The 5,713-nt window shown below is 51.3% G+C and overlaps 1 non-coding gene across 1 annotated transcript; it reads left to right on the top strand.

Annotated features, from left to right (window-relative positions):
- Window positions 1-4,711: 4,711 nt before the first annotated feature.
- LOC139826726 (small nucleolar RNA SNORD45) lies at window positions 4,712-4,796 on the top strand. The gene has a single exon (XR_011736870.1). It is a non-coding gene; the product is annotated as a small nucleolar RNA SNORD45 (small nucleolar RNA).
- Window positions 4,797-5,713: the final 917 nt, after the last annotated feature.

Genomic DNA, 5,713 nt, shown 5'->3' with positions numbered 1-5,713 from the left:
ACTTTTATATGAAGTATTCACGTGAACAGAATGTTATTCACCATTGGTCAGTCGCTCAGTCATCAGTTTTCTCATTGCCCCTCTCGCGAGATGTCCATCCGTGCTTATCAATAAGTTTGCATTCCCTTGCTGGGTTTAACCAAAACATGTGTTGGGTTCTCCAGGAAAATGCAGCTGACATGAAGGCTTTAGCTGACAGGCAAATTCACTAAAAGAGAAACTTGTTTTTAACAAAACCAGGACATAAACGTAGCAATGGAATGAAAACTTATTGATAAGCACGGATGGACATCTCACGAGAGGGGCAACGAGAAACTGATGACCAACTGTGTATAACATTCCATTCACGTGAATACTTCATATAAAAGCGGGAGATCACGAGGATCTCGTCCCTTTTCCTTCCCTTTTGCCTTTTTCCTTCCCTTCTGCTTATGGCCGACATTAGGAGAGGACCTTGCTGGTCGTCCCTGCGAACTGAGGCCAGTGAGAGACTGAATCCAGCTCCGGTTGGCTACAGAGTCCAATCCAGGACTTTGGGTGCTGGCTCTGCAGTTGCTGAGACTTTCAAGATTGGTTTTGTATATTTGTGTTATTTTCTCTATTCTTACCAGTAGCATTAGTAAAACATCTTGAACTTTTCCAGTTCTCTTCTCTCTGTCCTTCTTTCCCTCTCAATCACCTGTGCTGAGTGGGAAGGGGGGAGAGGGAGGGGCAAAAGGGGGAAGTGGGGGGGAGAGGAGGTTGACAACACATCTGCCAGGGTTTGATTGTCACCCCGCAATCTTAACCCTCGACACCAGCCTATCTCCATTTCCCTGCCCACCTCTATGTCCAGGCCTCCTGGGCACTGGTGCCCTCTGCGAGGAAAAAGTGGGTGGCCCTGTGGCATCCCCGGGGATTTTGGGCCATGAAGGCACCCAAGAGTGGCCGTGAGCAGGCGAGCAGGTGCCACCTGCCAGCGATGCCCTGACCACTCAGGACAAGGAGCCTGGACCTTCCTGCGGTCTCAGGGGAGGCGCCCACCGCAGTGGCCCAGGAGGGAGGGGCCGCAGCTTTTGTTGGCTTTTGTTCACTTTTAAGAGAGGCCTTTGGAGGAGTCAGGTGGGAATCAGGAGCTCCCTGCCGCAGGTTCCCTGTACACTGCCTTTTAGGGAGTTTCATTTGCAGACAAATGATTAAACTCCACTGCTCCATCAGATGAAGTGAAAAGATCAAATGCAGAACTTCAGAACATCACTTTGTGGAGCAGCAGTGTCTACATTCATGGCAATCTATCCAAGACAAACTTACACTCAGAGGTGCCCCAACAATATCACTCCTGTTACACAGTTCTAGCACAAATGCCCAAGTATTTAAGGACAAGAAAAGGAATCATTTAGCTGCACAGAACTGTCTTCCAAATGTATGGAATGTATTGGTTTGGGTATTTCTTTGAAGCCCCAAGTCACAAGAAAGAAACAGCACCAAGTTTAACAATAACGGTTTCTCAGTGGTTTTTGAGAACTTTTCCAAAAACCATTAGGCAAAAAAAAAAGCATTGAAAAACAAGAGCTGAGTGATACAATGTGAAAATGGCAAAAACCACACTCCAAACAATTGTTATTGCAAGAAACAGAAATCACACACAAGCTGTACAAACATACACGTTACCGGCTCTGGACAGACAGACGCACACCACGGCAGCACGTTCAGCTGTGCAAACCTTGAACCCACACGATCTAAAACCAATCTGACATTATCTGTACAACACAAAGTCAGACCGGAAATATTCTGGCGCATTCACAATGAAATACAATGTGTTGCTGGGCACAAACACCAATATTCACATCAGAACTGTGCAAACCATGGCATTACTCGCTTTGGATTTACAACACAGCCTATGTTTTACTGGAAAACACATTATGTTAATGTTTGGAAAGTTAATACAAGGCTACATTGTTTAGAATTCAGTGTAGTGTGTAGGGAAAACAGTGAGAACGTGTGTTTTTCGTGCTGCTTTTGACAGGCTGTGTCTCATCTCGGTGTACTAAATGTGGCTTTTCTTCCGTGTGCACACCGAGTACAGACCCCTGGTTTTGGGATAACAGTTGTATCACCCAGATGGACACCCATCAAAGCCTTGCCCAGCCCAGCTCGCTGGAGCAGCGGGGCGGGTGCCGATGGGGCTCCAGCCGCACTGCCCTGTTTGTCAGGAGCCCCAGCGGTGCCTCCACCCGGCTGAGCAGCGAGCGGCCCAAAGGCGCAAGGCTAAAATCGAGATATTGTCTTGAATGAATGTAATTGTGATCTGTTTGTATATTTGAGCTTGGCGTGCGGTTTGCGTGTCTGAGCTCAGCCTTTTACTTCGCACGTTTATATTTGGTACCAAAAGAATTTTGTTCGGGGAGATAATTACAAAATGAGAACCGGTTCCATTATTAAAGTGCCACCATGCTCCCCGTTCAGATGCATCTGTACACATGAGAGTAAATGAGAGGGGGAAGTGATGTGAATGTGAAATTCTGGGTTAGCTGTGTTGCAGTCAGTGTTGTTCTGCGCACAGACTGATCTGGGTCTGAAATTAGTGTAAGAAACTACAAAAGGGAGGAGCTGAGGGATGTAACTATTGCTCAGCTAATTGAAATTGCATATGAAGTTTATAGTCGCAGGAACTAAATGAAGGGAGAAAGAGATTTTAAATCAGACTCTGCCTTTAGGGTTTCCGATTCATAAAATACAACCTGGGGATAAAGCACTAATTAAAACCTGGAAAGAGGAAACTCTGACCCCACGATGGGAAGGACCTTTTCTTGCCTCATTAACTACAGAACCAGCCGTTCGGACTGCAGAGAAAGGGTGGACACACGGCTCTTGAGTTAAAGGACCACGGACGGGAGAAAGAACCTGGGGAGTAACCCAAGGACCAGGGGAATTGAAATTGAAATGGACACGGGATTGGTGATGTAACCACTATCAGCACTGTTAATGTGAATGTCCAGTACAAAGAGTGAATCGCCCGTGCACCCAGCGCTGTTTGGCTTGTGCTCTAACGAACACGTGTTCAAGGAATACAGTTAAGGAATTGGATTAAATGTTGTTTATCCATAGAAAAAGCGTAAGCTACGTATTTCAGTTCCTCATTTGCAAAAATGCTGTAACTCTGTGCAGCACGACCCCTCATCTTTATCTCTCTATCTTTCCACCTCTTTCTGGCATTAACAACGCCCAGATCAAACCTCTCAGCACAGACACTGAGAAATGCCCGCGGCCCATGCTCTGTCAGTTCCTTGGAGCTGCTGCTGTTCTGAGATCCCAGGAGGAGAAACTTCTCTTCAGCCGAGTTTAACACGGAACCTGTTCTCAGCAGCCGAGCCTTCTCCTCTGTGCAAGGGCAGCAAACCGCAGGTTTGGAACCCACAGCCCCTCAGTCCCGCTGCAGCCAGCGAGGAGGCGACGAACGAGCGCGGACACCGAGTCCGCCCGCGGGACGCGCCGGTCGCGCTTTGTGCTGCGGGGTCAGCGGTGCGGAGGGCGGGGAGGAGCTCATCTGAGAGCTGAGGCTGACCTGCAGTTCAGGGGGTTTTCCACTCTCTGAGCCACCATGACGGCACGGCTGCCAGAGACTTTGTTATTTTAATAACTGTTCAACTCAGTCACATTTCGTATAAAAATTTGGCGGGTCAGGCGAATAATCGGACAGCTCTGTCGGGGTCCTGCCGGCAGCGCCGCTCGGCTCGCCCCTCCCGGTGACGCAATTTCCGGCTACAGGGCTGGGGCGAGCGGAGGCTGCTGAGCCGAGGCTGCTGAGCGGGTCCGGGGAGCGAGCGGCGGGTCCGGGGGAGCGAGCGGCGGGTCCGGGGGAGCGAGCGGCGGGTCCGGGGGGGCGAGCGGCGGGTCCGGGGCGGGGAGCGGCGGGTCCGGGGGAGCGAGCGGCGGGTCCGGGGAGGCGAGCGGCGGGTCCGGGGGAGCGAGCGGCGGGTCCGGGGAGGTGAGCGGCGGGTCGGGATGGGGGCGGGAGAGGCGCCCGCGGTCGGGGCGCGCGCACAAGGATCCGTGTGCGAACGGGCCCTTGGAGACCCCGGTCCCGGGAACCCCCGGAGCTGAGCCCACAGCTGCCGGTCTCTTGGTGCTTTGTGCAGGTGACAGCGCAGAGGCCGCCATGAGAAACCCGGGTGTCCCCAGCACGTTCCTGTTGGAGCAGCGCGTGGCCTGTGCAGCTTCGTGTGGGCCAAGGGAGGCGGCTGTGTCCGTGCTGGCTCAGGTCGGTGCAGCTGCGCTTGGATTTAGAGCAGTGACCCTGGCTGGCTGGTTGAGCCTTGGGGGTTGTTTATTGCTGAGAATGGCAGGGGTCTGTTCAGCAGGTCTTGAATTGCTGTGCACTTTACCCTGCAAGAAGGGTTCATTTTCAGTGTTATTCATTCAGCGTAGCTCTCTCCATTGTACGGATAAGTTTTCCCGCTCTCAAAGGTTCCCTCTCCATGTGGTGGTTGAATTTCTCAGCGTCTCTTCTGCCGTTTGTTTTCCTTCTCCTGCAAAGTGGGGTGGGAAGGAGAAGGCAAAAGGCTCCGCTGCTTCCAGGCGGGGACTTGGTTGCTTGTATAACGTATGTCTGGTTCATCTCGAAGTAGACAGAGAAGAGTGGTGTTAGAAATCAATCAGCTGCCTCCTGTTGGAGGGACAAAGTGTGCTGGATTTGAAGGCGTTGGGCAGGACAGGAAGAGCTGCCTTCCTGGGTCAGTGATGGGCGTTGGCATGTATTGTCTGAGCTGGAGCTGATGGCTGTCACCACTTGAGCTCTAGAATTACTCTGAGACCCAGGAATCTCCAGTTCCTTGTGGAGCTTTTCCAGGCTGTGGAAGCCCCTTTCTGTCACAGATTGTAACGCAGCCCTTGGAGAAGGGGGCACTGCTTGAGGTTCCTCAGTTTGGGCGTTGGGGAGGCGTCGTTCTTGGGCTCACGCTGGGCGTTACGAGGAGACGTTTTCACGTGAGCTGAAGGCAGCTCTGGGTACCCAAAGCTGTTAACCGGTGTTAACAGACGCTGCTGCTGAGATTTGGGGGTAAAAGTGCCACAAATGTGATTTCCCAGGGAAAACAGAGAGATTTGTCAGTGCCTGGTTGTTCCATGGCACATTGTAGTTAAGCACAGTGGTAATTTTGCATCGATTTTACACAGGGTTACTGGCTCTAACAGACTGGTTGCATCAAATGAATGTTGACTTGCTGCACTGGTGGCCTTGTGAACAGCAGATGGCTTCTGGAGGGGGTGACATCTCCTGTGAGCCCAGGAGTGCTGAGCCCATCATACAGGGAACGACCTCCCCTCCCCGAGCAGGGCAGAGGACCCAGGGGTCCGGGCTGCCTGTCTGTGCTCCTCCCCTGCCCCAACACCAAAATACGTTCCTTGGGGACAGATGTGGGCCTGGACCAAGATGGTACATAAGATGTTTTTCCAGTAATTGTTATTAAAAACACACTAAAGTCATGTGATGTTTATTTCAGTTACGTTCCCACTCGTTCACAGACCAGGCCCAAGGACATTCACACATCCCATGCACTTGGGGGCGGTTATCCGGCCCGAGATCCCATTCTCACGAGTCTGGGCTATAACGTTTTACAGTTATGAGAAACGTACTTCAAAGTACTCTGTCCAAGGCCCTTTCTATGTTATTATGTTAGTATTATGTCTTTGACCTTCCAGATGGTCATGTTAGTATTGATCTTCCTTTATCATC

Source organism: Patagioenas fasciata, unplaced genomic scaffold (assembly GCF_037038585.1).
Source record: "Patagioenas fasciata isolate bPatFas1 unplaced genomic scaffold, bPatFas1.hap1 Unplaced_1, whole genome shotgun sequence".
NCBI classification, from domain to species: Eukaryota; Metazoa; Chordata; class Aves; order Columbiformes; family Columbidae; genus Patagioenas; species Patagioenas fasciata.
The sequence above is the reverse complement of the archived record's forward strand: the minus strand, read 5'-3'. Positions and strand labels throughout refer to the sequence as shown.